The 24,817-nt window shown below is 44.3% G+C and overlaps 1 long non-coding RNA gene across 1 annotated transcript; it reads right to left on the bottom strand.

The window, feature by feature from the left end:
* Nucleotides 1–2,288: 2,288 nt before the first annotated feature.
* On the bottom strand, nucleotides 2,289–17,440 carry LOC140068915 (uncharacterized). The gene is made up of 3 exons (XR_011848624.1): nucleotides 17,334–17,440; nucleotides 2,566–2,627; nucleotides 2,289–2,407 (listed from the first exon to the last, which is right to left on the bottom strand). It is a non-coding gene; the product is annotated as an uncharacterized lncRNA (long non-coding RNA).
* Between the last annotated feature and the right edge of the window lie 7,377 nt (nucleotides 17,441–24,817).

The following is a 24,817-nucleotide window of genomic DNA, read 5'->3' as shown; positions in this document are numbered from 1 at the left end:
AACAGAAAATGAGGCTCAGTAGACTGTGCCACGGGATCTGAACAGCAGAAGGAATACTTATTCTGGTCTGACAGCACAGCAAGCTTCATTAGATAACATTCCTCCCAAGTGACAAGTTTGGGTAAATTCTGCACTGTTGTTTTATGGATCTGAAGATCTGCATTTACGGCCTCTGTGCGGGGTAGTAGTTTCCAGGCCCCATTGGCAACACAGCAGTTACCGATACATAAGATGTTAGCTTTATCCATTATGGGGAGTTTTACTCTGCATTATTAATCAGGCATCATATAGTAGATGCATTGAATGTGGCTATATTCTCGTTACTATGCCGCTTCAGTAAGCTCCTTCGTGCAGTAATTCACCCTTCTCGGAGATGTAACTTGGCTAAGTGGGTTTGTGAGAATATGGCCTGGAACATGTGACAAACACAGGATTATTATATAATGCTTCCTACTGGTTAAAATGTTGGTTTTTTTAGACTGTACTTATAGGGGTTCATATTTAAAATATGTGTATGTAAAATATTGCTTTTAAGAAATAGATAGATGCAATTAAGAATTCCACATAAAATTAGAAATAAAGTTTAAAAAAACAAACTTTTATGGTTATCTTATTCTGGTGTGTAGACCCCAAGATTAAAAATCAGTTTTTTTGTTACCCCACAAGGGGAGCAAGACTGTATTACCCTGACTATTTATTATTTATGTTTTATACATGCAAGTATTGTGGATCAAGCTAAGCATTCATGTATATGGTATATGTATGGTGTGTTGACGGTGTTCAAGGTTCAAGATCATCAAGTACTGAAGGTGCCAATTAATTTAACTTTTACTATATATTGTACAAATGGTTTTATGGTGATCCTGTGGATATACCTGAAGTATCTCAAAACCATTTTATTATTTGTGTTTCAATGAGTGGTTTATGGCTGCAATACAGTTATATTTGCTGAATAAATAGAATATCATTTACTTTATTAAATGCACTGTATAGTGCCCAAACAGTATAAATCAGTGCCTATAATATTTCCATACGGTGCACGAAAAGTATAATGTCCTTCCAAGTCAGGGTGTGTTCTGCGCATACTTCTCCCAACTTGGTCGAGATGTATGAAGAAAGCTAATAGATAAAAAGATACAGTTACATTAGAGACCCCCTTCATCTCTACTCCTCTAGAAGCGCAGCTTGAACTCCTTAAAGTTTCCATACATGGAAAAGGGAAACAGGCAACAAGCAGAAAAAATTAATCTACGGTTTTGTTCTGCATGCAATATGTACGAGTAGCGAGTGAACGCTAGACAATTCCCTTCCCCTGTGACATGAAACAAATGCTATTTCAGAATTAACATTAATTGTAAAAAGGCAGCTGTGGAACCTCTTGTTCAGTGACACATTAGATTTCAGCTGAAAATGCTTGCTAAGCAAGTGGTTTTCCCAGTGGTGATGAGAGACCAAGGTTCGTACTTTAACATAGATGCTATTAGCAAGACAGGCTCGCTCCAATTTCCTCAGTTCAATTTAAATGGCAGAAGTTTGTGAGGTTAAACCTAAATGTACCCATGTCAACTGTCAGAGTCGCCATGATGGATTGACTATCGGAAGGCAGCTGGGTAAGTATCTTAAACATTTATGAGTTGGTCAATGCAGTTTAAAAGCATTCAAACATGAATTAAATTGTGCCATATACGGAGCAAAAAGTCAATTTTCAATTGATGCTGTCTGGTGGTTTCTGGTTAAGTGAGAATTACAGCATTTGTTTAAATATAACATGAGAATACAAAGTTCTACACTACGTTACAAAGCATGCTACCTCGGCACTGTAAAAAAGAAAATCATTATTTATCTGATTTAAAATGTGCTTTTATTTCCCCAGAACTTGCCATGTGTTTATAGACTGTCATTTATCCTGTAATAGTACTAGACTACCCATTATCGATCATTATAATACATCACTTTTGTATTGTGTTTACATTGTTTAGTCTGATTTCAGGAATCCACTAGGGATAAATAGCCAGCTTATCCTAGATGATTTCATATCGCCACAGTGATAACGACAAGCTTTTATTGATGCCTTGTTGGCGTATTGTTAGGTAGAACATCAATGAATACGTTTTGCAGAATCTTCTTTAACAAGTGGACTCATTAACTCCTCATGATATCTGTAACACACCATCTGTATTCTATGAAACATACTTTTATGTGTATAAAAGGACGATTATAATCACTGGGATTTATACACAATAATATACAATAGCAAAAAAATATCATCTGTGGTTGTATTTTTTCATTCCTTTGGCTTATAACCGTAATGAAGATGCGTTTGACAGATAAGAAGGCGACAGTCAGTAGATTGGCCCTTTTATAGTAAACCAGGCTGGGAAAAAGATGCAGGTCCATCCAGTTCAATCTATTAAAAAAATCAAACAGTGTTGAGACAAAGGAAGGCAAAAAAAAACATTGAAAATTAGCCCACATTTGGAAAAAATTCCTTCCTGACTCCAATATAGCAGTCAGAATAACTCTACAGGTTAACATCAAATTAACAAAATGATTTGTTCACTGTACCTGCAATATTTTTGTTCTCAAGAAAGGGATCCTGGCCCCATCTTCACAGTGCCAGGAAGTGCCTACACAAGTATCAGAAGATTGTTAGTCTATAAGAAAAGTGTTTATGAAGTTGTATTAAATGTAAGGTACTATAGGTTTCAGGGGTTATCAAGGCTTTCAGGAAGGACAGTTGGGAAGTGCTATGTTAGGATTCTTTAATCCTTAATCAGATGCATAGGGATATTCCAACATTAGAATTGTATGGCTTATCCAAATTGTAATAATAATAATAATAATAATAATAATAATACTTCTTTATTTATATAGCGCACACAGATTACACAGCACTGCACAGAGCTTGCCAAATTGATCCCTGTCCCCAATGGGGCTCACAATCTTATCTACCTACCAGTATGTTTTGCAGTGTGGGAGGAAACTGGAGGACCCAGAGGAAACCCACGCAAACACGGAGAGAACATACAAACTATTTGCAGATTTTGACCTGGATGGGACTTGAAATATTGTAGTACGATCTCTGCGTCCCTTACCTATAGGAGAATGACATGATCAGCTGTTTACATAAATTCTACATCAGGAGAATGAATTTCTCTATAATGATGGTAACAGATACCAATAGAAAGAACTTTTGCAGTCGAGAGATTTCTTTTCTGGGTTCTTTTGCATTTAGGGCAGCAACTGGGATAATAAATGGACAACGAAAAGCAACATTCCTCCAGCGAAGCCCCAACACACTTTCTGTCAGAAAAGTGATGAGTGGGTGCTGTAAAATGTCCATGTGTCAAACTTTTATCACATTTTGTCTGCATAATCTGCTTGTGCACATATACTGCAGGATGAGTGGAGCACAGGGAGGAGGAAGGGGCCAAAGTGTCTTCACCAATGTGCCACAGTTCTCTATAATAAAACCTGAATGAAGAGTCACATGCCATTTGCAGCAGATTTGTTTAGATCGTGGGAGGATAGTTACAACTTGCATACTCTTCTTAACTCTTATTCAGAAGAACCTATAATCATCGTTACATCCTGATTTTTATTGTTATTCTTTATTTTTAACATAGTATTTTCTGCACTCTACAATTAACAAAGACGTAAGCATTGGATATGTGACCAATGTGACATTATGGGTAGAACATAGTAGAATCTTTAAGCTGTATTAAAATAAAGCCAATCTTTGTCTGATGTAATAAAATGTGTTTCCCAAAATGTGTTTCAGCTTCTAAACAATCATGTGTGATTATAAGTTTACTTTATGAAAAGGGGTTGCCACTTTCAGCAAATAATTGATATGGTTTGTGTAAGAAAAAGTTACCGTATATACTCGTGTATAAGCCGAGTTTTTCAGCACAAAAAATGTGCTGAAAAAACTCCCCTCGGCTTATACACGAGTCAAGTAAAAAATAAAAAACTTAATACTCACCCTCCGGTGTCCGGATCGTTGCCGCGGGTCCCGATGTTCAGCGCGAGGCTCCCGATCTTCGGCGCGGGTCTCGGCGGCTCCTCTTCTTTCTTCTCTGCTGTCTCACCGGCAGCATCGCGTCCATGCGATCTGCGGCGGGCGCACACTATGATGCGGCGGTGTCTCCGCTGATGACGTCATCAGCGGCGACACCGCCGCATCATAGTGTGTGCCCGCCGAAGATCGCATGGACGCGATGCTGCCGGCGAGAGAAGAGGAGCCGCCGGGACCCGCGCCGAAGATCGGGGGCCCCGCGTTGAACATCGGGACACGCACCAACGATCCGGACACCGGATGGTGAGTATTAAGTTTTTTACTTTTTTTGACAGGGGGCTGCATGCATACTACATTGGGGGGGGGGGTCTGCCTGGCTGTATACTACATTGGAGGGGGGGGGGTCTGCCTGGCTGTATACTACATTGGAGGGGGGGGGTCTGCCTGGCTGTATACTACATTGGAGGGGGGGTCTGCCTGGCTGTATACTACATTGGAGGGGGGGGGGGTCTGCCTGGCTGTATACTACATTGGAGGGGGGGGGGTCTGCCTGGCTGTATACTACATTGGGGGGGGGGGGGCTGCCTGGCTGTATACTACATTGGGGGGGGGGGCTGCCTGGCTGTATACTACATTGGGGGGGCTGCCTGGCTGTATACTACATTGGGGGGGCTGGCTGACTGTATACTACATTGGGGGGGCTGGCTGGCTGTATGCTACATTGGGGGGGCTGGCTGGCTGTATGCTACATGAGGGGGGCTGGCTGGCTGTATGCTACATGGGGGGGGGCTGGCTGGCTGTATGCTACATGGGGGGGCTGGCTGGCTGTATGCTACATGGGGCTGGCTGGCTGTATACTACATGGGGGGGCCGGCTGTATACTACACCCTCGGCTTATACTCGAGTCAATAGGTTTTCCCAGTTTTTGGTGGTAAAATTAGGGGTCTCGGCTTATACTCGGGTCGGCTTATACTCGAGTATATACAGTATATAATTTTCCAATATACTTTCTGTATCAATTCCTTATGGTTTTCTAGATCTCTGCTTGCTGTAAGTAAAGCTTTATTGTTCACTTCTAATGGATAGAAATCTGTCCATGGTCTTGTGATGAATATGATGCAGGTGCACAAGCCATTATATTACACAGCTCCTGTTACTCTCTCCTGCACCTGTGTGATATCACAAGACCATGGGCAGATTTCTATCCACTGGAAGTAAACGTAGAGGCTTTCTATAGCAAGACAGCAAGCAGATATGTAGGAAATGATGCAGAAAGTATATTGGAAAATTATATAACTTTTCATTACACAAACAATATCAATTGTTCTCTGAAAGTGGACAATCACTTTAAGGTCTTATGATAGTTGAGATGTGTTTTCCTATAGTTAAATAATAGCTGTGACATTTTCTGTACAGTTATATGAATTATAGGCCTTACATTTTGTAGGGCTTAGGTTCCAGTGAGCCTAAGTGCAGTCATTGATGCAACAATATTTTTCAGGAGAGTAGTATAGCAGATGACCATCTTGCGGACGTTACCCACTGGTGCATCAAAGGAGCGGAGCTCGTGCAAAGCTGTACAGCCACTGTGTATATACCATAAATATCTTCATTTCAGGATTTCATTGCCCAAGCCTTATTAAGGTAATACAGGCGGTCCCTGTAAGAACACTCGACTTACATACGACCCCTAGTTACAAACGGACCACTGGATATTGGTAATTTATTGTACTTTAGCCCTAGGCTACAATGATCAGCTGTAACAGTTACTAAAGGTGTCTGTAATGAAGCTTTATTGTTAATCTTGGTTCTTATGACGACCCAACATTTTTAAAATCCAATTGTCACAGAGACCAAAAAAGTTCTGGCTGGGATTACAATGATAAAATATACGACTTACATACAAATTCAACTTAAGAACAAACCTACAAACCCTATCTTGTATGTAACCCGGGGACTGCCTGTATTTTTATGTGTTTTTGTTTTAATAGGTATCATCTTTAGTAGATTAATGGGAGGATAAGTTATATATCATGTCACTATTAAAAGCACTTGGAACCCCAGCAATACTAAAAGTCACAAATCAAAGTATTCTGAGTTGCACACTTAACCCTTTTGGGAGCTACCTCACAGTCACGGATCGATCCCACGTCCAACAAATAGTAAAAATAAAAGCTGGCGTCCGCATGGTGGATTTTATATGGGCATTTTTTACTTTTCCTTTGTGATAGCCCTACATTTATTGAGTGATTACAAGATATAAGAAAACGCAGCTGGACTGTCTGAACAGTGGTCTATCCTCATCCAAATATTGCTTGTGTGGAACTGCACTAGAAAGGTTTCCAAGAGGGAAAGTGGAACGAAATTGTGGATTCGCTAAAGGATATACAAGAAGATATATAAGCAGCTCCGGTCAGACTGTTTTTATTTTTACAAAAAGTCACCCAGAGGTTGTCACCCATGGATGGTCACTCTCCATTATAGATAACAGTATACATGGGGCCCTTCTCTGTGGTACATGTGATAATTAGCACATTGGAAGTAAAATATTCCACTGGAGGAGGTTAGGAGGAAAAGCTAAGGTCCATAAAGTAGTTTGGGTTAACCATCAGTGCAACAGACAGATGAATAGACAAGCAATAGATATTTTTCACTTACCTGAAAATACAAGACAAACTCTGATAGCCTAACCTATTCTATTAAAAAATTATGTATTCCAATTTTCTATTAGCCACTTGGAACGTGTTTATTGAAATCTTACTTGAGATCAGTGTATAATTTCTCACTGCAGAATGTTATCAAAGCCGCGTGCCTTTACATTGCCAAGAGGACTGATTTAGAAATCAGACAACAGCCGATAGAGACTTGTTGTATGACAAAGCTAAAATCATATCTTTACAATCTAATCAAGCGGCAAATGTCAGTCAGAGGCGTTCTCCATTACAGCTCCTTTAATGAAGATCACTTTTATTAAGGTGTCAATTGAAGTAATGAAAAGTATCATTCACCAGTCAGCATTTTATAACACAAGTGTATGAAAGAACACGGAGTACTAGGAGCAACATTAAAAAAAAGATGGAAAAAGATCTTGAATTGTAAGATCTACATTGGGTTGAGAATGTACGGTGTTACAATGTAAGTAATAGATGCAGTATCTGGGCCATCTTTGTGTCCACCGGGGCAGTAGCTTCTATTTTTTTTGCTTTTTTTTTGTTATAGCTGTCAAACTAGAGCAGAGAACATAATTTTCCCATAGAGAAAAGTAGTAGACACAAAGCAGTTTGTATTTCATATGTTTTAAAGCCGACACAATAAGGTTACAGGAAGGGAAGTGTCACAAGGATTTTTCAGCAATAAAACTCTAGATAAAAAGACTGGAGACATAGTTATATAGAGAAAGCTGTAATTTGCAGCTGGGGTGGCAATTTTTTATATTTATCACAAATGTTTTTATAGGTATGTCATAAAATATAGTATAACATCCTTATGGATTACATTTACTTTAGAAAGGTTTGGAGTCATTTCAAAAGCTGCAACCAACTTTTTGGGCTATTATATACTGTCATCCTTATTATCTGAAAACTGAAAAAATGGCTTTTGCTCCTTTAGTGGTTTATGTGTGTAAGAAAGATCTTTTTTGTTATGAATGTTTTATTGGCTTTGTTAATAATTACACTAATATAACCTAGTGAAATGGATCATATTCCTTTTTTTATATTTAGTAAACACTCTTTGGAGGGAATTTATTATGTAGACAAGTATGTAGACAAATTTTGCAACATTTGACAACCTAGTCCACGTTCCATTTTAGCCTACATACAACAGATTTATCAAGTGAATCCAGATGAGGTTATACAAATTAATGAAGTGCCACTTTTCAAAAAGTAGGAGATTAAGGTCACTGTAATAAATCTGACATACAAAAAGCTGCAATAAAAAAGAATGGTTTGCAGAACTGCTGGCAGGGTGCAGGGTTCCAGAGCTGCTGGCAGGATGCAGGGTTCCAGGGTTTCTGACAACATTCAGTGTTCCAGAGCTTCTGGCAGGATTAGGGTTTCAGAACTGCTGGCAGGATAAAAGGTTCCAGGACAGCAGGCAGGATTATGGTTCCAAAGCTGCTGGCAAGATTTAGGGTTCCGGAACTACAGACAAAATTTAGGGTTCCAGAACTGCTGGCAGAATCCAGTGTTCCAGAGGTGCTGGGAGGATGCAGGGTTCCAGAACTGCTGTCAGAATGCATGGTTCCAGAACTGCTGGCAGGGTGCAGAGTTCCAGAACTAGTGGCAGGATGCAGGGTTCCAGAACTTCTGGCAGGATGCAGGGTTCCAGGACTGCTGGCAGAATGCAGGGTTCCAGGACTGCTGTTGGGATGCAGGGTTCCAGAGCTGCTAACAGGATGCAGGATTCCAGAACTTCTGGCAGGATGCAGGGTTCCAGAGTTGCCGGGAGGATGCAGGATTCCATGACTGGTGGCAGGATTTAGGGTTCCAGAACTACTGGAAGGATGCAGGGTTCCATAGCTGCTGGCAGGATGCAGGGTTCCAGAGCTACTGGCAGGATGCAGGGTTTCAGAGCTGCCGGCAGGATGCAGGGTTGCAGAGCTGCCGAAAGGTCGCTGGATGTAGCTCACAATGGAATACAATATCCTATGTCCATGACACTTTCCATTATAACATAAAATAAATTATTTACAAATGATGAACAATTAAGAGCATTTATTGTTGGCTTTAAGGCAATTTTTTGGCATTTTTTGTTGCTTGTTGCTTTTGTTGTGTCTTGGGTGTCAATTATGATGTGTCATTGCCAAATTTTACCTGTTGTCCGACACTTTTTGATTGATCAATTTGGGAGCAGCTCTTCAATCCTGACACATTTCCTGTACTTTTAGATCCCCAACACGTTTTGCCACATTTTTGGCTCATTATTAGACCAATAAAAAGGTTTATTTCACCTTTTTGTATGTGGAATCATTTCAGACACTTTCAGACAGTTGTGTACCAATTTATTAAGCTCTTTCAACACAATCTAAAATTCCAGTCTAATAAACCACACAATACTCCAATAAAAGGACCATACAGCACTATAAATGAATGCTCCCCAATGCCAATGCATACTGTTGAGTAAAAGAACAGTCAACATATGAAAATACACCCAAAGAAATCCTAGCATGGTCTTTAGATCCACTTAATCTTTCTTAACAGCACGCCCCCTCCTGTTTCATTCTGTCTTCAGTATCTGTAGAAAATTATTGTCCTGCTTTTCAGTTAGGTTTCAGCCAAACGTGGAACAACTAATGCTAACCAATAGAGGTCAGTTGTACTGTATTTCTTGTTTACTTTTATAACATTACTTTAATACTGTGCAGTTTATAAATATTTTTTTCTATTGGTATCGTTCCTGCTCACACTTCTGTGTTGACCTGTAATTACACCTATTTGGAGCAGTAGTCCCTCTGCCCTCTTTGTAGTGGGACATATTGGGGCACATTTACTTACCTGGTCCTGTCGCGATCCCTGAGTTGCGTTGTCAGACAAGGATGAAGTCCGCCGCGATTCACTAAGATCGTGAGCCCGATATCCTTCATGTGTCGCTTACCTGCTGAGGTCCGCCGGAGTTCACCTTCTTCTTCCTAGTGTATGTGAATGCATGTCTTGCAAAACAATTTGAAATTTTTCGGATTAAAAATTCTAATTGTTTCTAATTTTTAATCCCACGCTTAGTCCGAATCAGTCGGGTAGTCCGACGGCTATGCCCCCTGATTTGTGTCGCATGAAAGTCGGCCCGATTGCGCCAAAATCCTATAGCGTGGGCCGAAATCCCCTGTTAAATACGGCACAAATCGGAAATAGTCGGGAAACCCGACGGAAATGCGGTGTGTGGACCCTTAGTAAATGTGCCCTATTGAGGGAGATATATCTGTGTGTCACAGATTAGACCAGTGCAAATAGGGCTAGACCTAATCCACCAAATTTATAAATGCTTATATGACCAGGCATATTTAGCAAATGTTCTAGTTCTAGGGCCATAACTTTTTTTTTGTGCAGTTCTGTAAACATTTTTGCAACTTCTTTTGTGACTCATGGGGATAGTTAAAAATGTAAAAATGTTGAAGGATTTTTTTTCTATTTTTAGGGTTAAAGTTACAAAAACTGGAGAAAAAGTTTTTTTCTAGGGTATAGTATTTTTTTTTTTCATTTTTCATATTCACAAATATGGTGCTTTTTATAGTGTAGGGAGGATTACAACTAAGGACCTCATATGGTCCAAAACGTGTCAGATCATGTGACTCTCTGATAATAATTTTAAATCTTCCTTTTTCCTTATAATATAATATTTGCCTGGGTGCTGGATTTCTCCTTTGGATTCATACAAAGCAATTGTACTGTTCCCACAAGGTTTTCCTTGCATCGGCTACCACGAGAAAACGCTGAACAGGTGTCACGGTTACACCCGCGATCCTCCATACGGATCGCGGGTGCACCCATGCCTGCTGCTGCTGTCCCCGCTCCCCCAGGTCCATACTCACCTCTCCTGGCTCCGGATTCCGCGACGGTCCAGTCCTGATCTCACGCCGGCTTCCTCCTTAGGACGCGGTCCTGTTTCGTTCAGAGCCGGGCTCTCCCAGAATTTAAAGGGGCAGCGTTCTTATTGGTGCTGGCATTCCTGGCTCTGCTATATAGCCTGGCAACTCCCAGCATCCCCGGTATCTCAGTAGTCTTCCTGAGGTCCTGCCAGCCGTCCTTCCAAGGTCCTGCCAGACGTCCTTCTGAGGTCCTTCTGAGGTTCTCCCATCCCGAGCTCCTGCAATCCTGAGGTACTGCCTTCCTGTGGTCCTGCTATCCCGTGGTCCTGCCTTCCTGTGGTCCTGCCTCCCCTGTGTTCCTACCTTGGCTGCACCCTGGGCCTAGTCGCACCCATGGAGCGACCTGGTGGCTCCCCGCCGCAGCAATACCATCCCGCCTACTGCATGCTCTGGCGAAGACCAGGAGTCCACTTAGACTCCGCTCCCGGGTTGCGGCTAGTATCGCTATACCTCGCAGTGGTCCAAGGAGTCCACAGACTCTAGCCTCAGTGACTCTTCCTGCACCCCAGTGCGTGATAGTAAGATCCAGCCATGGACTCTGCCAAGGTCTTGTATCCTGCTAAAGCCTTGGATAGTGCAAAGGACCCAAGCCAGCTACTGGGAGACCTTCCCAGCTGTATTGCCCAAAAAGAACTCCTGGACAAACTCGCTGCCACCCTTCAAAGGATGATTGTCTCCCAACAGCAGGCTCCCGCGACTCCTCTTCCTGTTGCTCCAGTCAACCAGCCATGTTTTTCGGCAGTAGACTCTGGACTCGAATTTTTGATGCCTAATAAATTTGATGGCGGCCCCAATTTTTGCAGGAGCTTTGTTGCCCAGTGCTCGCTGCACATCAAACTGATGTCCTCCCAGTCCACCACCAAACACACTCAGTTGGCATTTGTTTTTTCTTTGCTCACTGGAGAGGCCTTGACCTGGGCTACCCCTTTGTGGGATAGTGGTGATCCGGATTTGGCTAACTGTACCACGTTTCTGGAAAAGATTCGGTCCAGTTTTGAACCACCTCAAGTCAGGCTTCCATACTTGTCCTGCTTGGCCCTGATGTCCCCAGTGTCTCCACAGCTTTCCAGTGCTGCTCCAGTGGCACCCCTGCCTCCACAGCTTCACACTGCTGCTCCAGCAGCGCTCCTGCCTCCGCAGCTTCCCAGTGCTGCTCCAGCGGCGCCCCTACTTCCGCAGCTTCCCAGTGTTGCTGCAGCGATGTCCCTGCCTCCGCAGCTTCCCAGTGCTGCTCCAGCAGTACATCAGCCTCCACAGCATCCCAGTGCTGCTCCAACGGCGCTCCAGCGTCGCTAGCCTCCCTGCACTGCTCCAGCTGCGCTCCAGCCTCCGCAGCCTCCCTGTGCTGCTCCAGAAGCGCCCCAGCCTCAACAGCTTCGCAGTGCTGCTCTTGCGGCTACCCAAGAGTCGCTCCAGCCTGCGGCTACCCAAGAGTCGCTCCAGCCTGCGCCTACACAAGAGTCGCTCCAGCCAGCGCCTACCCAAGAGTTGCTCCAGCCTGTGGCTACCCAAGATTCGCTCCAGCCTGCGGCTACAAGACATTCCAGACGTCCTCAATATGCCCTTGGCTTGTTCCTTGCCAGGTCCAAGTGCCACAAGGTTGGTCCTGTCTTCACTGGTATTGCTCTCCTCCTCAGGTGTTCCATCACTGAGAAGAATTGGAGGAAGGGAAGGAAGAAAAAGAGGCTAAATAACAGAAGAGGGGCCCTAAGGGGTGGGAGAAATACTGTCATAGTTACACCCGTGATCCTTCGTACGGATCGCAGGTGCACCTGTGCCTGCTGCTGCTGCCCCGCTCCCCCAGGTCCATACTCACCTCTCCTGGCTCCAGATTCCGTGCCGGTCCTGTCCTGGTCCCACAGTGGCTTCCTACATAGGCTGCGCTCCTGCTTCTTGCCGAGGCCGCGCGCTCCAGATGCTAAGGCGCGTGAGCCCGACTCTCACAGAATTTAAAGGGCCAGCATCCTCCTAATTGGTGCTGGCATTCTCGGCTCTGCTTTATAGCCTGGCGACTCCCAGCATCCCCTGCCGGATCTTCAGGTCATTCTGCTGAAGAGAAAGCCTCCTGAGAGTTTCCAGATGCCTCCGAGTTTCCTGAGCGTTCCTAGATGCCTCTGTCTTCCTGTGGTGTTCCCGTGTTCCTGTGGTGTTCCTGTGGTGGTCCCGTGTTCCAGTGGTGGTCCCGTGTTCCTGTGGCGATTCTGTAATCCTGTGGCAGTCCTGTTATCCTGTGGCGGTCCTGTTATCCTGTGGCGGTCCGGTATCCCAGTGGTCTTCCTGAGGTCCTGCCAGCCGTCCCTCCGAGGTCCTGCTAGCAAATGACCCTCTGTAGTGTAAAATGTCTGGAGCAGAGCTGTACTGGATCTGGATTAGACTCAGAAACTCTAAATAACTCTTTCAAACCAGACAGCCATGCTGGCTACTGCATTCTATGTATAGCCCTACTTCAGAGCTTTCCAGTGAGGAGTGGAGGAGGCAGAAGTGGTAATTAAGCACTTCTATCTTATCCCTAGGGTGTCTGACGGCCAGCCCTGTTCCTATTATTAGTTTCACCCAAATGTAGTATCAGAGGTATCGAGCTATAAGTCTCCTGGGCCACCCTTATTAGGAGTTGTAAAACAACTTGACCAACCCAAGGTTAGATTAGCACAAGGCTCGAATCCCGAGCAAAAACATGTTGTAATAAAAACATCTCTTAAAGAAGCATGATTGTAGCTCTGTGCATGTTCGAGCACCAGTAACATTCGATACCTATGGTACTACATTTGGGTCCTTCTACTGCATTGCGTTAGCGGTGTCTGGTTCCCTTGGAGAAGATCTTCGCTAGGAGGTGGATGCCGGCAGGGGCGGACTGGGAATTTAAAGTGGCCCGGGAAAAAACTGTTAAAGTGGCCCCATTCTGTGGGTGGGGTTAAAACAAGAGGCGTGGCCATGTGATGTGGGTGGAGTTACTAAACTGCATACAAACTGTTTATAGAAGGTCTAAATCAACATGTACAGCACAAAGAAAGAAACTCATATATATGCCTCCCTTATACAGGAATAACGCTTCTTTTTTCAAGAGAACACAACTTAATACTAAAATACCTTCTCCGCTAACCAAGGATGTAACTACTATATTACCGTCCCCTATGTACAAGAATATAACTACTATAACACTGCCCCTATGTACAAGAATATAACTACTATACTACTGCCCCTATGTACAAGAATATAACTACTATAATACTGCCCCCTATGTACAAGAATATAACTACTATAATACTGCCCCCTATGTACAAGAATATAACTACTATAATACTGCCCCCTATGTACAAGAATATAAGTACTATAATACTGCCCCCTATGTACAAGAATATAACTACTATAATAATGCCCCCTATGTACAAGAATATAACTACTGTAATACTGCCCTCTATGTACAAGAATATAACTACTATAATACTGCCCCTATGTACAAGAATATAACTACTATAATACTGGCCCCTATGTACAAGAATATAACTACTATAATACTGCCCCCTATGTACAGGAATATAACTACTATAATACTGCCCATATGTACAAGAATATAACTACTATAATACAGCCCCTTATGTACAAGAATATAACTATTCTAAACTATAAACTACTATACAACACAGCTACATACAGCCCCCTCGCCCCCTGTAACACAGCTACATACAGCCGCCTCACCCCCAGTAACACAGGTACATACAGCCCCCTCGCCCCCAGTAACACCGATACATAGAGCCGCCTAATCCCCAGTAACACAGCTACATACAGCTGCCCCCCCCCCGTAACACAGCTACATACAGCTGCCTCCCCCCCAGTAACACATCTACATACAGCTGCCTCGCCCCCAGTAACACAGCTACATATAGCCGCCCCCCCCCCAGTAACACAGCTACATACAGCCGCCTCGCCCCCAGTAACACAGCCACATACAGCCGCCTCCCACCCAGTAACACAGCTACATACAGCCGCCTCGCCCCCAGTAACACAGCTACATACAGCCGCCTCATCCCTAGTAACACAGCTACATACAGCCGCCTCGCCCCCAGTAACCTATGTAACATACACCTTAGCCACACCAGCCACGCAGTCCCATGTAACATATACTTCATCCTGCACCAGCCACGCAGTCCCATGTAACATCCACCGCAGCCACACCAGCCATGCAGTCCCACGTAACATACCCACCAGCCATACAGTCCCATGTAACATACCCACCAGCCATACAGTCCCATGTAACATACCCACCAGCCACACAGTCCCATGTAACACACCCACCAGCCACACAGTCCAATGTAACATACCCACCAGCCATACAGTCCCATGTATACAGCCACTTACCCTGTAAGTTATTTTCTCATTGTCAAAGCTGGTCTTCATCCTGCACTTAGAGAAGGCTTCTTCTTGCGATCCAGGGAAGAGGGGGGCCATCGCGGGGGGAGGGGGGCGATCGCGGGGGGAGGCGATCAGGGGGGGGTCAGGGGGCGATCGGGTGGGGGGGGATAAGGGGGGGGCCTGTTTGGTCTCTGTGAGCTGACTGTATCTAGTTGTCAGCTCACAGCAGTGCTCGGGGCCTTCAAATCTAGCTGGAAGAGATGCAGGCCCGCGCAGCTTGTCTCCCTTTTTCCGAATCTGACCATATATTTGGAGCACCCACGATCTCCATGGATGGTCTCCAAGTTATTTCTACATTATTAATAGTTTGAGAATTGGAGTCTAGGGTTCACGGTTTTGTTTGTCCTTCCTGAATCAAATTCTCTTGTGAATATCATTGTCTTTATTTGGTCATGGACTATAAACTTGGGGGGTCATTTTTGCACTTCATTTGTCATTTTATTCTCAGCTCTTTGTCAAATGTATGGGTTTTTTTTAGATTTTTAGGTACACTGAAACCACTGTCCTTCTCGCACATCATAGTCAAGACTGGAATGTTTTTGTGCAATTATTTTTGCCCTTTTAGATGCAAATCAATGTTTACTCAAGTGCAAACATCTGGAAGCGGGAGAAATACAACGAAAAATTAGGCGCAAACCAGGTTTACTACTACACCACGATCTCCAGTGCACTAGAGGAAAAAAGCAAAAAAATGGTGCAAATACACCAAATGCTCCTAAAAAGTCACAAACAACAAAAACATGCATTAGACTACGATAAATAAATCTGCTCCTCGGTCTCCAAGCAGCTGCAGCTACTAAGTGTGTATCTCATAGTCTAACATAAAAGGACATGTACAGAACTGTATGCCTGTATGTACAGGACTGTATGTGTATATTTCTGCATTGAAGCTTTGTTGGAATATTGGTGGACAATTGTCTTTTCTTTATAGCATAACTAAACTTTAAACAAAATCTTATAAATCCATTGTAATATACATTATTAATATAAATCCCTTTGTTCTTTTCACCTGCCTTTCTTCCTCCAGTAAGCAGTTTCATGGTAGGTTAATTAGATTGTGAGCCCCATTTTGGACAGGGGCTGATTTTGGCAAACTCTGTGCAGCACAGCGTAATCTGTGTGCGCTATATAAATAAAGGAATAACATAACTCTTTACAGACAGCCCCTGGATAGTCTAATTACCTAGGATGTGCTAATATGCCATATAATATGCTCTAGGAATGGAAACATTTAATCATTCATTTTCTTACCTGCTTGAGATGGTAGGTGATCTCCTTATAGAGAGATTGCCAATTAAGGCCACCTTAAAGGCGTGTGGAGACTTAAAGCCATAGATGCTCCACTAGGGAATTCTGGGAAGTATGCAAATAAGTTTTCCAAGGTGTTAAATGGAAAACAATGCCTCCTTTTGCTACCTTGAAAGGCAGCCCCCTTAACACTAAGTCTGACCTACAGAGAAGTCTAAAAACATCTTATCTGCTTGAGGCAGACAGGGCTCTCAACGCTTTCATATACGCTGCTCAGAGCAGGAGAAAGATCAAACCATCCACCATGATTTGTGAAGTGCTGCAAAATATGATAACTTTTAGCTATCAGTCAATTAACCCCTCAAGCCACCATGATGTTCCCCAACGTTATGAGTAGCACGTTATACGGCGTTTCGAGTTACGGACAACCCGTAGATACGAACGGGTCACTCGGCACCCCGCACATTTGCATTCCACTTCCGAGTTTCAATAGCACTTGGAGTGCAGCACCTCCTCATTGGGCGGGCCATGAGGTGGCGGGGATCATTGGGCGGATGGCTGGAGCGGCCATAGAGGTGACCAAGTCCCTATCTTGTACGTAACCCGGGGACTGCCTGTACAAAGATTTTGGAAATAAACAAAAACAATAAAAATAGGCATGTGTATACAGCCATGTATAACCTAGGCTAGTTCATGATCCTGGGCTAGCTACTATACACATCGGGACAACCACAACAGGTAGCAAGCTTTCAATTTCTCTGCATTGAAGTCCTGATCCCTGTATTATCAGTTACAATAGAAGTGACTAAACTTACTGCATGTAAACTTTTAGCACATCATTTTTCCACATAAAAAAAATATCCATTTTGTTAGTAACATTTATTCCCTCCATTTTTTGGGTGAAATTTAAAAGGGTTGTTTTTATAGATTAATATAAAGATAATAGCATAAATGTAATGCAGAAAAGTCCAAAACCCCATTATATTTACAGTAAATAGAGAAAAACATTGTTCTCTATGTAATAACTGCAACCAGTAAGTAATACCTTGTGTAAATAATATTGCAATTTCTGACCTTCAAAGCCTCCATGATTATGGATGTGATTTTTTTCCCACTCTTGCATCCCAAGGTGACCATCTTTCAGTTTTCTTCCTTACTGTCGTTGCCCCAAAAGGTCTTTGTCAAGGCGTTCCATATATTTAGCAATATGTTTCTTACCTACTGCATTCTGTGTTTCTCCAGTAACAGCAGGCGCGCTGCAACATGTAGGGTATTATTACTGTCAGCAAGATATATTTGAGCATCCTGGCTCAGACAAAATATCATAAACAAGCCCATCAATAGATCTCAACCCATGATGTTCCATACAAAAAATATATGTCTTGCTATTCAGATGAGAGAACATTAGCCAAGTTCCCAGCTGGAACCCTCTCCTAGGTGTTATATACAAATTATTTATATTTATATATTACATTGGTATTGCAAATTCAGACTATAATAACCCTTTAATGACTGAATGAGGATTCCTGCTGAGCTTTCGACCTCATGTTTACTAAAGCAGATCATGTAACTCATAAGATTAATGTATGGAGAAGTCAATTTCATACATAATGTGATTAAAAGACCTTTCGTGGCACAGCAGTAGGTTAAGGTGCTCTGTATTAGACCTTTGAGGTCCTTTTTCATAAAATATTTAAGAAAGATTTAGATCTTTTTTTATTTAGGTTCTGTATGAAAACAGAAAATGACAATTTCACATGATAAATCACAGGGAAGTAAGTGGAAATAGTTACCTTACTATAGATTAGTGTATGATGTTATTGTCCAAAATGTTTAGTTTTGTAGCTAAATAAAATTCAGTCACCAGATCACCTACAGAGAGGGAGCTATGTTAATATACTCATACTGTGGTAATATAATAAAGGTCTTTTCTACCATTTAGTTGTCCTATGCAGGGGGTTTGTTTCCATCAAACACATATTTGCAACCAAGGTGCTTAGTCAATGTCAAGTATTACATTATATTTCACATTGCAGATACCATCTTCAGTGCTATTTAGTTGTGTTCTGTTACTGTAATGGCCCGCTGGTCAGGGACATTACTAACATTTACGCTCAATGTCTCCCATAATTTCTTGGGTAGAAGTTAGGGCAATTCTTTCCTATAAATTATGGTGTTCTATTTATTCCTTGTTGTTTGTTGCCACCTACTGCTCACACCTGGCATTGCAGCAGTATTATCTATATGCCTGAGGGAAAGGGTTAAAGTTACCACTGTTTATATTGTAATGTTATACAATGTTAATCCTGATCTGCACCAAGCTCAGTGATTAGGTGGATGCCTGGAACCCCTACCAGAGTTGAAGTTTATTAATACTCCCTCTAGCTAAAGTTCTAGAGAGTTCTCTGAGTCTTCATCCAGTTCTAGCAATCTAAGCTTGGACTTGCCACAGAACTGAAGGCATACATAACCCTGTCTCCATGTATGATCCCTGGCTATTACTAATATCACAGAACTCTCCTTCACCATCTTCCCGGAGATCCCTTTACCAGACGTACACTGGGAGTGCCCCTCGGAGAACCCTCCATCCTATGGTGGCCTTCCTCTCTTCTTGCAACCCCTTGCTGGCCCTGCCCTTCCTGTCCACCTGGTCTAAGATACAGTTCTAGGCTGTGCATTAAGCCAGACACTCAGGTACCAGGGAATCCAGCTGTCCCCACACCAGAAGGTCAGGTCCTGGTGGGTTGACGTTGCATTAGTCATATATTTAGACGTGCTTATCTGTGTATATATTACATTCAGCTGATCCATGGGTTGTCACATTCATACTGATCTTTTTGATTCACCTTTGTTTTGATGCTGCCACAGCAATTAGTCCTACATATAAACTATTTGCAGATAATTTTTAATACAACCAAATCCTTTAAAGGGACTCGGTCACCAGATTTTACTCCAGTAAACTATTAGCCCCCTCTGGTAGGGTATGGAATCTCCTTTCTATAATTCCCTCCTTTGAGTGAATTATTGCTTAATTATCACTGAAATATTTCCTCCAAGTTCAAAAGATGTAAAAATGAAAATGTGCAGAAAAGAGACATATTTGTAAAGTTTAAAGGCTGCAGAAAGAGTGTCACTTATGATGCCCCAATCTTTACTTCCATAGTAGCTAATAACATGCATATGGTATTACATTAAAGATTAGAATCTTATCTTTCAAATTGCAACAGGTTTGTGGTTCTGTGTTTTACAGTTTTCCATCAGGCTGTGGAGTTTTACTGGGCCTGTTTGCACTGAAGTCATGTGGTGGCATTATATAAAGTCCCCTCATGGTTAAATTATATAGAGCCCCCTTCATGGATCAATGATAGCCCCCTATGGATTCATTATATGCAGCAACTCATGGATTTATTATTTACAGCTCCCCATGTATTAATTATATACAGCCCACCATGGATTCAATATACACAGCCCCCTCCCCATGAATTCATTATATATAGCCCCCTTACCATTGATTCATTATATATACCCCCTCCCCATGGATTCATTATATACACCCTCTACATGAATTCATTATATACAGTCCAACATGGATTCCTTATATGCCGCCCTCTCTACATGGATTCATTATGCACAGCCCCTCCCCATGGACTCATTATATACAGCCCCTTCATGTATTTATTATATACTGCTCCTAACCCAATGCACCTCCGTATGTTTTTCCCCTCATACAGCTTTCCTTGTAAATTCATAGAATAAATATGACCAGTAAAGAAATAATGAAAGTTATACTAAGGTCCGAAGCTCCTCTTCATCCAGTTCTTCAACAGCAGCGTCTTCAATGCAGAGGCACATGCCGGTGTGAGGCCATCCCGCAGTCTGATTAAGAGGATGAAGAAGCCTTTTTCTCTGAAAGATATATCACACAGTTCCCTATATCCACTTTTACACTTTTATACACAGTTTGCTTAAACGTTGGTGGCAGTCAGTAGTAACCTATCACCAACTACTCTTTTACCACAAATAGAGCTATAGTGCTATAAGGTTATAACTAGAGATGAGCGAACACTAAAATGCTCGGGTACTCGTTATTCGAGACGAACTTTTCCCGATGCTCGAGTGCTCGTCTCGAATAACGAACCCCATTGAAGTCAATGGGAGACTCGAGCATTTTTCAAGGGGACCAAGGCTCTGCACAGGGAAGCTTGGCCAAACACCTGGAAACCTCAGAAAAGGATGGAAACACCACGGAAATGGACAGGAAACAGCAGGGGCAGCATGCATGGATACCTCTGAGGCTGCATAATCGCACCATTATGCCAAAATTATGGGCAACAGCATGGCCATGACAGAGTGACAGAATGAAGCTAGATAGCATCTAAAACATGCAATAATTGACCCTGACACTATAGGGGACGGCATGCAGAGGCAGCGGCAGCAGGCTAGAGAGTGGCATGGCGACATACCCTAAATGGACTCAGGCTTCAAACCAATGGGTGGCAGAGAGGCACCAAAGGAGGTGAGCAAGAAGCGCTCAAATAATATCGGTACATGATAAAAGTTTGCCAGTATATTTTGTGGATTACACAGCAGGGTGGCGACAAAGTTAACAACTTTGATGTGGAATCCATGAAAACAACCCAAATTTGTGCCTGACACACCTCGTTTGATAAAGGGACGATGTATGGAGGCAGCTATATGGACGACTTTTGGAGGTAGCAATGGAGACAATGTGTGGAGGCTGCTATGGAGACAATTTAATTTGGATAGTGCCTGTATGTGGCAGTCCAAAAAAGTTTTCAAACCAGAGGAGCAGGTAGGTGGCCCTCCAGAAAAATGGAATAGATTGAGTGCCTGTATGTGGCAGTCCAAAAAAGTTTTCAAACCAGAGGAGCAGGTAGGTGGCCCTCCAGAAAAATGGAATAGATTGAGTGCCTGTATGTGGCAGTCCAAAAAAGTTTTCAAACCAGAGGAGCGGGTAGGTGGCCCTCCAGAAAAATGAAATAGATTGAGTGCCTGTATGTGGCAGTCCCAAAAATTTTTCAAACCAGAGGAGCAGGTAGGTGGCCCTCCAGAAAAATGGAATAGATTGAGTGCCTGTATGTGGCAGTCCCAAAAAGTTTTCAAACCAGAGGAGCAGGTAGGTGGCCCTCCAGAAAAATGGAATAGATTGAGTGCCTGTATGTGGCAGTCCCAAAAAGTTTTCAAACCAGAGGAGCAGGTAGGTGGCCCTCCAGTAAAATGGAATAGATTGAGTGCCTGTATGTGGCAGTCCCAAAAATTTTTCAAACCAGAGGAGCAGGTAGGTGGCCCTCCAGTAAAATGGAATAGATTGAGTGCCTGTATGTGGCAGTCCCAAAAAGTTTTCAAACCAGAGGAGCAGGTAGGTGGCCCTCCAGTAAAATGGAATAGTTTGAGTGCCTGTATGTGGCAGTCCCAAAAAGTTTTCAAACCAGAGGAGCAGGTAGGTGGCCCTCCAGTAAAATGGAATAGATTGAGTGCCTGTATGTGGCACTCCCAAAAAGTTTTCAAACCAGAGGAGCAGGTAGGTGGCCCTCCAGAAAAATGGAATAGATTGAGTGCCTGTATGTGGCAGTCCCAAAAAGTTTTCAAACCAGAGGAGCAGGTAGGTGGCCCTCCAGTAAAATGGAATAGATTGAGTGCCTGTATGTGGCAGTCCCAAAAATTTTTCAAACCAGAGGAGCAGGTAGGTGGCCCTCCAGTAAAATGGAATAGATTGAGTGCCTGTATGTGGCAGTCCCAAAAATTTTTTAAAACAGAGGACCGGGTAGGTGGCCCTCCAGAAAAATGGAATAGATTGAGTGCCTGTATGTGGCACTCACAAAAATTGTTTCAAACAGAGGACCGGGTAGGTGGCCCTCCAGAAAAATTAAATGCATGAAGTACTATAGCAAGAGCCAGTGGGCCCTGTCAAAAAATAGCCATTTTCCTCTGCTTTACTGTACAAAGAGGAGGAGAAGGAGGAAAATGAGGAGGAGGAGGAGTGGATCAATTATTCAGGTTGAGCTTCCTTCACCTGGTGGAGATTGGAAATTCTGAGAAATCCAGCCTTTATTCATTTTAATAAGCGTCAGCCTGTCAGCGCTGTCAGTGGACAGGCGTGTACGCTTATCGGTGATGATGCCACCAGCTGCACTGAAAACCCGCTCGGACAAGACGCTAGCGGCAGGGCAGGCAAGAACCTCCAAGGCGTACAGCGCCAGTTCGTGCCACATGTCCAGCTTTGAAACCCAGTAGTTGTAGGGAGCTGTGTGATCATTTAGGACGATGGTATGGTCAGCTACGTACTCCCTCACCATCTTTCTGTAAAGATCAGCCCTACTCTGCCGAGACTGGGGACAGGTGACAGTGTCTTGCTGGGGTGACATAAAGCTGGCAAAAGCCTTGTAAAGCGTACCCTTGCCAGTGCTGGACAAGCTGCCTGCTCGCCTACTCTCCCTCGCTACTTGTCCCGCAGAACTACGCACTCTGCCGCTAGCGCTGTCAGAAGGGAAATACTGTTTCAGCTTGTGCACCAGGGCCTGCTGGTATTCATGCATTCTCACACTCCTTTCCTCTGCAGGGATGAGAGTGGAAAGATTTTGCTTGTACCGTGGGTCCAGGAGAGTGAACACCCAGTAATCGGTGCTGGAATAAATTCTTTGAACGCGAGGGTCACGGGATAGGCAGCCTAGCATGAAATCTGCCATATGCGCCAGAGTACCAACGCGTAAGAATTCACTCCCCTCACTGGCCTGACTGTCCATTTCCTCCTCCTCCAACTCCTCCAACTCCTCTTCTTCTGCCCATACACGCTGAACAGTGAAGGACTCAACAATGGTCCCCTCTTGTGTCTCGCCAACATTCTCCTCCTCTTCCTCCTCATCCTCCTCCACCTCCACCTCCTCCGATATGCGCTGAGAAACAGACCTGAGGGTGCTTTGGCTATCAACAAGGGAATCTTCTTCCCCCGTCTCTTGTGACGAGCGCAAAGCTTCCGACTTCATGCTGACCAGAGAGTTTTTCAACAGGCCAAGCAGCGGGATGGTGAGGCTGATGATGGCGGCATCGCCACTGACCATCTGTGTTGACTCCTCAAAGTTACTCAGCACCTGACAGATATCAGACATCCACGTCCACTCCTCTTTGTAGACTTGAGGAAGCTGACTGACCTGACTACCAGTTCTGGTGGAAGTTGACATCTGGCAGTCTACAATCGCTCGGCGCTGCTGGTAAACTCTGGATAACATGGTCAGTGTTGAATTCCACCTCGTGGGCACGTCGCACAACAGTCGGTGAGCGGGCAGTTGGAGGCGGCGCTGCGCTGCCCTGAGAGTGGCAGCATCTGTGCTGGACTTCCTGAAATGCGCACAGATGCGGCGCACCTTCGTGAGCAAATCTGACAGATTGGGGTATGTCTTGAGGAAACGCTGAACTATCAGATTTAACACATGGGCCAGGCATGGCACATGTGTCAGTCTGCCGAGTTGCAGAGCCGCCACCAGGTTACGGCCGTTGTCACACACAACCATGCCTGGCTTCAGGTTCAGCGGTGCCAGCCACAGATCAGTCTGCGCCGTGATGCCCTGTAATAGCTCTTGGGCGGTGTGCCTTTTGTCGCCTAGGCTCAGCAGTTTGAGCACCGCCTGCTGTCGCTTAGCGACGGCACTGCTGCTGTGCCTAGAGCTACCGACTGATGGCGCCGTGCCCACGGATGGTAGTTCGGAGGAGGAGGTGGAGGAGGGGTGGGAGGAGGAGGAGGCATAGTAGGCCTGAAACACCTGGACCGAGGTAGGCCCCGCAATCCTCGGCGTCGGCAGTATATGACCAGCCCCAGGGTCAGACTCGGTCCCAGCCTCCACCAAGTTAACCCAATGTGCCGTCAGCGATATATAGTGGCCCTGCCCGGCAGCACTCGTCCACGTGTCCGTGGTCAGGTGGACCTTGTCAGAAACGGCGTTGGTCAGGGCACGGGTGATGTTGTCTGACACATGCTGGTGCAGGGCTGGGACGGCACATCGGGAAAAGTAGTGGCGGCTGGGGACCGAATACCGAGGGGCGGCCGCCGCCATGAGGTTGCGAAAGGCCTCGGTCTCTACTAGCCTATAGGGCAGCATCTCCAGGCTAAGCAATCTGGAGATGTGCACATTAAGGGCTTGGGCGTGCGGGTGGGTTGCACTATATTTGCGTTTCCGCTCCAGCGTCTGGGGTATGGAGAGCTGAACGCTGGTGGATGCTGTGGAGGATCGTGGAGGCGACGATGGGGTTTTTGTGGCAGGGTCCTGGGCAGGGGGCTGACTATCAGCTGACACAGGGGAAGGAGCAGTGGTGTGCACGGCCGGAGGTGAACGGGCTTGTTGCCACTGAGTGGGGTGTTTAGCATTCATATGCCTGCGCATACTGGTGGTAGTTAAGCTAGTAGTGGTGGAACCCCTGCTGAGCCTGGTTTGGCAAATGTTGCACACCACAGTCCGTCGGTCATCCGGTGTTTCCTTAAAGAACCTCCAGACTTCTGAAGATCTAGCCCTCGCCGCAAGAGCCCTCACCACGGGAGCTTCACT

Source organism: Engystomops pustulosus, chromosome 7 (genome assembly GCF_040894005.1).
Source record: "Engystomops pustulosus chromosome 7, aEngPut4.maternal, whole genome shotgun sequence".
Taxonomy (NCBI): Eukaryota; Metazoa; Chordata; class Amphibia; order Anura; family Leptodactylidae; genus Engystomops; species Engystomops pustulosus.
Note: the sequence above shows the minus strand (reverse complement) of the source record. Positions and strands in the feature narration are given on the sequence as shown.